At 38.4% G+C, this 9,958-nt stretch overlaps 1 non-coding gene across 1 annotated transcript; it reads right to left on the bottom strand.

Moving 5' to 3' along the window:
* Positions 1-4,851: 4,851 nt before the first annotated feature.
* Positions 4,852-4,958, bottom strand: LOC129025488 (U6 spliceosomal RNA). The gene has a single exon (XR_008497244.1). It is a non-coding gene; the product is annotated as a U6 spliceosomal RNA (small nuclear RNA).
* Positions 4,959-9,958: the final 5,000 nt, after the last annotated feature.

Here is a 9,958-nt window from a genome sequence, read left to right as displayed (position 1 = left end):
ACAAGTGGGATCACCATCAGAGTGAACAGGTAACCTACAGAGTGGGAGAAAATTTTTGCAATCTACCCATCTGACAAAGGGCTAATATCCAGAATCTACAATGAACTCAAACAAATTTACAAGAAAAAAGCAAACATCCCCATCAACAAGTGGGCAAAGGATATGAACAGACATTTCTCAAAAGAAGACATTTATACAGCCAACAGACACATGAAAAAATGCTGATCATCACTGGCCATCAGAGAAATGCAAATCAAAACCAGTTAGAATGGCGATCATTCTCACACCAGTTAGAATGGCGATCATTAAGAAGTCAGGAAGCAACAGGTGCTGGAGAGGATGTGGAGAAATAGGAACACTTTTACACTGTTGGTGGGACTGTAAACTAGTTCAACCATTGTGGAAGACAGTGTGGCGATTCCTCAGGGATCTAGAACTAGAAATTCCATTTGACCCAGCCATCCCATTACTGGGTATATACCCAAAGGATTATAAATCATGCTGCTATAAAGACACATGCACATGTATGTTTATTGCGGCACTATTCACAATAGCAAAGACTTGGAACCAACCCAAATGTCCAACAATGATAGACTGGATTAAGAAAATGTGGCACATATACACCATGGAATACTATGCAGCCATAAAAAAAGGATGAGTTCATGTCCTTTGTAGGGACATGGATGAAGCTGGAAACAATCATTCTCAGCAAACTATCACAAGGACAGAAAACCAAACACCGCATGTTCTTACTCATAGGTGGGAACTGAACAATGAGAACGCTTGGACATAGGAGGGGGAACATCACACACTGGGGCCTGTAGTGGGGTGTAGGAAGGAGGGAGGGATAGCATTAGGAGAAATACCTAATGTAAATGATGAGTTAATGGGTGCAGCACACCAACATGGCACGTGTATACGTACGTAACAAACCTCCACGTTGTGCACATGTTCCCTAGAATGTAAAGTATAATAAAAAAAAAAAAGATAATTCTGATAGAAAAAAATAGTCATATTCTTTAAAGTGTTGTCCATGTGATATGATTTTGGGTCTCTTAACCTCAAGACTCAGTTTGTCTTTATCCCCAAACTCCAAGCATGACTCCACGTGCGTATTAATGGCTGTGTGTCTTGATCATCATAAAACCTTGGTTAGGTGTGGCTGTGGGAAGGCTGCTATTTCTATCTTTTGTTGCGGGGAGATGCTGTTTTGACAGTGAATGGCAGACATTTCACAGTGTAATCTGACAATACTAGAAGAAAAGGCAGTAGTACTGAATGGAGAAGATGAATGTAGAAAGAATTAAAGATCCTAGGAACAAATTACTAATAAAAAACTGTATGTGCTATTTCTAGTGCTGATATTGAATATATATTCAGAATCGAAGGGAAAGATATCAACAGAATAGTTTGTAGCTCTTCTAGTTGTCACCACACTCGTAAATTATAACACCCATTAGAATGACTATAAATATAAAACTAATAATAATAAAATAATAATCTTGACTGAGCTAATACCCATGATGATGGCACCATAATATCTAAAGCTTTCTGAGCACAGTCCTATAATAGAACATGGTTGGTAAAGGACAAAATATTCAATTCAAATAAAGTTATCAATTTTTTTCAGATGGTAGATTATTGTATTACATCGATCTCTTTACCCTCAATTTGTTAGAGGGTTGGTTGATAATTTTGTTTACTTTTGCCTATTTCTGAACTTTAAATAAATGGAATCATACTATATAATACCTTTTGCAACTTGCTTCATTCTCTCATTATTATGTTTTGGAGATTTATTCATGTTGTGATATGTAACTCTAGCTGTTTCATTTTCACTGCTCTGTAGTATTCCGTTTCATATATACAACATAATGTATTTAGCCATTTTCCTACTTAAGAATATTTAGGTCATTGTAACATTTTTAGTACATGAGAGCACATTGGCTGCTATAAACGTGTACATTCTTATATATGTCTCCTGATGGACTTGTGCAAGCATTTCTCTAGATTAGTCCTTTTATTTATTCTTTTTAAAATTTTTACTTTAAGTTCCAGGATATAAGTGCAGAACATGTAGGTCTGTTACATAGGTGTATGTGTGCCATGGTGGTTTGTTGCACCTATCAACACGTCATCTAGGTTTTAAGCCCCACATGCATTAGTTATTTGTCCTAATACTCTTCCTCTCCTCGCCACTCACCCCCTGACTAGCCCTGGTATGTTGTTCCCCTCTCTGTGTCCATGTGTCCTCATTGTTCAACTCCCACTTGTGAGTGAGAACATGCAGTGTTTCGTTTTCTGTTACTGTGTTAGTTTGCTGAGAATAATGGCTTCCAGCTTCATCTGTGTCCTGGCAAAGGACATGATCTCATTCCTTTTTATGGCTGCATAGTATTCCATGGTGTATATGTACCATATTTTCTTTATCCAGTCTATCATTTATGGGCATTTGGGTTGGTTCCATGTCTTCGCTATTTGTAAATTGTTCTGCAGTAAACACATGTGTGCATGTGTCTTTATAGTAGAATGATTTATAATCCTTGGGTATATACCCAGTAATGGGATTGCTGGGTCAAATGGTATTTCTGGTTCCAGACCCCTGATGAATTGCCACATTGTCTTCCACAATGGTTGAATTAATTTACATTCTCACCAACAGTGTAAAAGTGTTCCTATTTCTTCACAGCCTCACCAGCATCTATTGTTTCTTGACGTTTTAGCAATCACCATTCTGACTGTTGTGAGATGGTATCTCATTGCGGTTTTGATTTGCATTTCTCTAATGGTCAGTGATGTTGAGCTTTTTTTCATATGTCTGTTGGCCACATAAATGTCTTCTTTTGAGAAGTGTATGTTTATATCTTTTGCCCACTTTTTGATGGGGTTGATTTTTTTTTTTTGTAAATTTGTTGAAGTTCCTTGTAGATTCTGGATATTAGACCTTTCTCAGATGTATAGATTGCAAAAATTTTCTCCAATTCTGTAGGTTGCCTATTCACTCTGATTGTAGCTTCTTTTGCTGCACAGAAGCTCTTTAGTTTAATTAGATCCCATTTGTAAGTTCTGGCTTTTGTTGCAATTGCTTTTGGCATTTTCATCATAAAGTCTTTGCCCATGCCTAAGTCCTGAATGGTATTGCCTAGGTTTTCTTCTAGGGTTTTTATGGTTTTGGGCTTTACATTTAAGTCTTTAATCCATCTTTAGTTAATTTTTGTATAAGGTGTAAGGAAGGGGTCCTGTTTCAGTTTTCTGCACATGGGTAGCCAGTTTTCCCAGCACCATTTATTAAATAGGGAATCCTTTCCCCATTGCTTGATTTTGTCAGGTTTGTCAAAGATCAGATGATAGTAGATGTGTGGTGTTATTTATGAGGTCTCTGTTCTGTTCCATTGGTCTGTATGTCTGTTTTGGTACCAGTATCATGCTGTTTTGGTTACCATAGCCTTGAAGTATAGTTTGAAGTCAGGTAGCATGATGACTCCAGTTTTGATCTTTTGCTTAGGATTGTCTTAGCTAGACAGGCTCTTTTTTGGTTCCATATGAAATTTAAAGTAGATTTTTCTAATTCTGTGAAGAATGTCAATGGTAGTTTGATGGGAATAGCATTGAATCTATAAATTACTTTTGGCAGTATGGCCATTTTCATGATATTGATTCTTCCTATCCATGAGGATGAAATGTTTTTCCACTTGTTTGTGTCCTCTTTTATTTCCTTGAGCAGTGGTTTGTAGTTCTCCTTGAAGAGGTCCTTCACATCCCTTGTAAGTTGTATTCCTAGGTATTTTATTCTCTTTGTATCAATTATGAATGGGAGTTCACTCATGATTTGGTTCTCTGCTTGCCTGCTGTTGGTGCATGGGAATGCTGGAGATTTTTGCACATTGATTTCGTATCCTGAGACTTTGCTGAAGTTGCTCATCAGATTAAGGAGTTTTGGGGCTGAGATGATGAGGTTTTCTAGATATAGGATTATATCACCTGCAAAAAAAAAAAGGTAATTTGGCTTCCTGTCTTCCTATTGAATACTTTTATTTCTTTCCCTTGCCTGATTGCTCTGGCCAGAACTTCCAATACTATGTTGAATAGGAGTGGTGAGAGAGGGCATCCTTGTCTTGTGCCAGTTTTCAAGGGCAATGCTTCCAGCTTTTGCTCATTCAGTATGATATTGGCTATGGGTTTGTTATAAATAGCTCTTATTATTTTGAGATATATTCCATCAATAACTAGTTTATTGAGAGTTTTTAACATGAAGAGATGTAGAGTTTTATTGAAGGTCTTTTCTGCATCTATTGGATAATCATGTGGTTTTTGTCATTGGTTCTGTTTATGTGTTGGATTACTTTTATTGATTTGCATATGTTGAACCAGCCTTGAATCTCATGGATAAAGCCAACTTGATCGTGGTGGATAAGCTTTTTGATTTGCTGCTGAATTCAGTTTGCCAGTATTTTATTGAGGATTTTTGCATCAATGTTCATCAGAGTTATTGGCCTGAAGTTTTTTTTGTTGTTGTTGTGTTTCTGCCAAATTTTGGTATCAGATGATGCTGGTCTCATAAAATGAGTTATGGAGGATTCCCTCCTTTTCAATTTTTTGGAATAGTTTGAAAAGGAATGATACCAGCTCCTCTTTTTACCTCTGGTAGAATTTGGCTGTAAATCCTTCTGGTCATGGGCTTTTTTTTTTTTTTTTGGTGGGTAGGCTATTAATCACTGCCTTAATTTCAGAATTTGTTTTTGGTATATTCATGGAATCAATTTCTTCTTGGTTTAGTCTTGTGGGGGTGTATGTGTGCAGGAATTTATCCATCTCTTCTAGATTTTCTAGTTTATTTCCATAGAGGTGTTTAAAAATGTGGAATGCCTTGTGAATTTGAGTGTCATCCTTGCGCAGGGGCCATGGTAATCTTCTATATATCCTTCCAGTTTTAGTGTATGTGCTGCCAAAGCAAGCACTATTTATTCTTATTATTTTAAATTTTTTGTGTTAAAAATTTCAAACGTACAGAAAACTTGCAAGACTAAATTAATCTAGATTCATAATTATTATTTTTCATGAGTCAGTTGCAAAGACATTATAGACATTATGTGTTCTCACCCTCCAATATTAGAGCATGTGTCTCCAAAAATAGAAAATTTTTTTTACATAAACACAATATAATTATCCAATTTGGGGCATTTATTATTGATACAATAGTGTTATCGTATATTCCATACTCATTCAAGTTTCTCAAATTGTCGTATTGGTGTCCTTTGGAGGATTTTATTTTCCTGATCCTCAGAAGAATTTTCTTCTGTAGATGTCTAATTAAATTTAATTAATTAAACAAGAGTGAATAGTTCTAGATTGTATCATAATCATTCCTATTAATATACTAGCTTTGAACAATAAAGAGGAGCAAAATGATTTTTTAGATTTTTTATTTGTATTTTTAAATCACAGATAAATCAGTTTTACATATTTATGGTGCGATGTAATGTTTTGACACATGTATACATTGCATAATATCAACTCTGAGTATCTATCATGTTCATCACTTTATACCTTTTCATTTCTTTGTGGTGAGCACATTTAAAATTCTCTCTTTTAGCTATTTTGAAATATTCAATAAAATGTTGTTAACCATAGTCACTCTACTGTGCAACATTACACCAGAACTTATTCCTCCTAACTGTAACTTTGTACCTGTTGACCCATCTCTCCCTATCTCACCCACCACTATCCCTTGACACACACTCCCCAGCCTCTGGGAATCACTAATCTACTCTCTACTCCTATGAGATAAACTTCTTTCAATTCTACATATGAGTGATATCATGTGGTATTTGTCTTTCTGTGTCTGACTTATTTCACATAACATTATGTCTTCCAGTTCATCCATGTTGTTACAGATGACAAGATTTCATCCTTTTTTGCAGAAGAATATTTCATTGTGCATATGTAATACATTTTCTTTCCAGTTATTCATCGATGGACACTTAGGTTGGTTGCATACCTTGGGTATTGTGAATAGTGCTGCAACAAACATGGGAGTTCAAATATACTGACACTGATTTTATTTCCTTTTGATATATACTCAATAGTAGGATTACTGGATCATATGGTAGTTCTAGTTTTAATTTTTTTAAGGAACCTCCATACTGTTTTCCATAACAGCTGTATTAATTTATATTCCCATCGACAATGTATAAGTGTTCCCTTTTGTCCAGCATTTGCAATTTTTGTCTTTGATAATAGCCATTCTAATTGGGGTGAAGTAATATCTCACTTTGTAGCTTTGATTTTCATTTCATGATGATTAGTGATGCTGAGCAATTTGTCTCTACTTTTTAACATATGTATGTCTTCTTTTGAGAAATGCCTATTCAGATATTTTGCCCATTTTTAAATCAAATTATTTGTTTTCTTTTTCTGTTTTGGGTTATTTGAGCTTCTTATATATTGTGGATATACAGGATTTGTTGTGAGATGCATAGTTTGCAAATATTTTCTCCCATTCTATAGGTGGTCTCTTTACTCTATTGATTGTTTACTTTGCCAAGCAGTAGCTTTTAAATTTGATGTAATCCCATTTGTCTATTTATGCTTTTATTGTCTGTAGCTTTGAGGCCTTGTCCAAAAAATCCTTGCCCAGACCACTATCATAAAGAGTGTCCTAGGGCCGGGCGCGGTGGCTCATGCCTGTAATCCCAGCACTTTGGGAGGCCAAGGCGGGCAGATCACAAGGTCAGGAGATCGAGACCATCCTGGCTAACATGGTGAAACCCCGTCTCTACTAAAAATACAAAAAATTAGCCGGGCGTGGTGGCAGGCGCCTGTAGTCCCAGCTACTCGGGATGCTGAGGCAGGAGAATGGCATGAACCCGGAAGGCGGAGCTTGCAGTGAGCTGAGATTGCGCCACTGCACTCCAGCCTGGGCGACAGAGTGAGACTGTCTCAAAAAAAAAAAAAAAAAAAGAGTGTCCTTCATGCTTTCTTTTAGTAGTTTTATCATTTCAACTCTTACATTTACATTTTTCATTCATTTTGAAGAAAAGAGTTTTAATGACTCACAGCTCCACAGGCTTAACAGGAAGCATGAATGAGAGGCCTCAGGAAACTTTCAATCATGGTTGAAGGTGAAGGGGAAGCAAGCTCCTGTTTCTACTGGCAGCAGGGGAAAGAGAGAGTGAGGAGGGAAGTGCCACGCACTTTTGAAGCAATCAGAACTGGTGAGAACTCACTTGCTATCACAAGAGCAGCATGGAGAAATGTGTACCCATGATCCAATCACCTCCCACCAGGTTCCTCTCCCCAAATTGGGAATTACAACATGAGATTTGGATGGGGACACAGGGCCAAACCATATCATTCTGCCCCTGGCCCCTCCCAAATCTCATGTCCTCACATTTCAAAACACAATTTGCCTTCCCAATAGTCCCCCAAATTCTTAACTCACTCCAGCATTAACCCAAAAGTCCAAGTTCAAAGTATTATCCGAGACAAGGCAAATCCCTTCTGCCTATGAGCCTCTAAAATAAAAAACAAGTTAGTTACTTCCAAGGTACAATGGGGATACAGACATTGGGTAAATGCTCCCATTCTAATGAGAGAAATTGGACAAAACAAAGGGGCTACAGGCCACATGCAAGTCTGAAACCCAGCAGGGCAGTCGTCAAATCTGAAAGCTCCAAAATAATCTCCTTTGACTCTATGTCTCACATTCAGGATTTGCTGATGCAAGGGGTGGTCTCCCAAGGCCTTGAGCTGCCCCTGTGGCTCTGCAGGGTACAACTACTTTGGCTGCTTTCACAGGCTGGCATTTAGTGTCTGTTGCATTTCCAGGAGCACAGTGCAGGCTGTCGGTGTATCCACCATTCTGGGGTCTGAAAGACAGTGGCACTCTTCTCACAGCTCCCCTATCAGTGCCCCAGTGGGGTCTCTGTGTGGGGGCTTCAACTCCACATTTTCCCTCTGCACTGCCCTAGTGGAGGTTCTCTCTGGGGCCTCTGCCCCTGCAGCAGACTTCTGCCTGGACATTCAGGCATTTCCATACATCCTCTGAAATCTAGGTGGAGGTTTCCAAACCTCAACTCTTGCCTTCTGTGTACCTGCAGGCCCGACATCAGGAGAAAGTTGCCAAGGCTCGGAGCTTGCACCCTCTGATGCCATGGTATGAGCTGTACCTTGGCCCCTTTTAGCTATGGCTGGAGCTAGAGAAGCTGAGACATGGGGTGCCATGTCCTGAGGTTGGACAGAGTAGCTGGACCATGGGACTGGCCCAGAAAACCAATTTCCTTCCTAGGTCTCTGAGCCTGTGATGGGAGGAGCTGCTGTGAAGTTCTCTGAAATGCCCTGGAGACATTTTCCCCATTATTTTGGCTATGAACATTTGGCTCCTCTTACGCAAATTTCTGGAGCCAGCTTGAATTTCTCTCCAGAAAATGGATTTTAATTTTTGTCTACCACATGGTCAGGCTGCAAATTTTCCAAACTTTAATGCTCTGCTTCCCTTTTAAATGTAAGTTCCAATTTCAGACCATCTCTTTTTTATGCCAATGAGCACAGGCTTTTAGGAATAGCCAGGCCACATCTTCAATGCTTTTCTTCTTAGAAATTTCTTCTTCCAGAGACCCTAAATCATCTCTTAAGTTCAAATTTCCACAGATCCCTAGAGCAGGGGCACAATGCTGCCAGTCTGCTAAAGCATAGCAAGAGTGACCTTTGCTCTAGTTCCCAATAAGTTCCTCATCTCCATCCGAGACCACCTCAGCCTGGACTTCATTGTTCATATCACTATCAGCATATGATCACAACCATCCAACAAGTCTCTATGAAGTTCCAAACATTCACACATCTTCCTGTCTTCTTCTGAGCCCTCCAAACTGTTCCAACCTCTGCCCATTACTCAGGTCCAAAGTCAATTCCACATTTTCAACTGTCTTTATAACAATGCCCCACTTCCTGGTACCAAATTTCTATATTAAATCCATTCTTACATGGCTATAAAGAACTACCTGAAACTGGGTAATTTATGAAGAAAAGAGGTTTAATTGACTCACAGTTCTGCAGGCTTAACAGGAAGCATGACTGGGAGGCCTCAGGAAACTTAAAATCTTGGAGGAAGATAAAGGGGAAGAAAGCACCTTCTAGTGGTGGCAGGAGAAAGAGAATGAGGGTGGAAGTGCCACACACTCTTTAAACCATCAGATTTCATGAGAGCTCACTCACTGTCATGAGAACAGCATGAGGGAAGTTCACCCCCATGATCCAATCACCTTCCACCAGGTCCTCCCCTAACACTGGGAATTACAATTCAATGTGAGATTTGGGTGGGGACACAGAATCAAACCATATCAGAGAAAAATGTGTGTTTTGTAGTTTTGGATGCAGTGTTCTGTAAATGATTGTTAGGTCCCTTTGGTATAGAGAGCAATTTCAATCCAATATTTCTTTGCTGATTTTCTCTCTGGGTGACCTGTCCATTGCTGGAAGTGGGTTTTGAAGTTCCCTACTGTTATTATATCATGGTCTATCTCTCCATGTAGATCTACAAATGTTTGCTTTATATATTTTGGTACTTCAATGTTGAGTGCATGTATATTTAAAATTTTTTATATCCTCTTACTGAATTGACTCCTTTGTCATTGTATAATGACTTATTGTCTCTTTATAGTTTTTGACTTAAAGTCTATATGTATGGTATAAGTATAGCTACCCCAAATCTTTTGGTTTTCATTTGCATGAAATATCTTCCTCTCTCACTTTATTTTCAGTCTATGTATTCTTAGATGTGTAGTGAGTCTCTTGTAGTTGGCATATAGTTGGGTCTTGTTTTTTTAATCCATTCCCCCACTTCATGTCTTTTAATTGGAAAATTTATTTACATTCGAGGTAATTTTTGCTAGGTAAGGACTTTCTAGTGCCATTTTTTTCATTGTTTTCTAGCTCTTCTCTTCCTTTTCCCCGCTTACTG

The sequence above is a fragment of the Pongo pygmaeus genome, chromosome X (assembly GCF_028885625.2).
Source record: "Pongo pygmaeus isolate AG05252 chromosome X, NHGRI_mPonPyg2-v2.0_pri, whole genome shotgun sequence".
Classification (NCBI taxonomy): domain Eukaryota; kingdom Metazoa; phylum Chordata; class Mammalia; order Primates; family Hominidae; genus Pongo; species Pongo pygmaeus.
The sequence above is the reverse complement of the archived record's forward strand: the minus strand, read 5'-3'. Positions and strand labels throughout refer to the sequence as shown.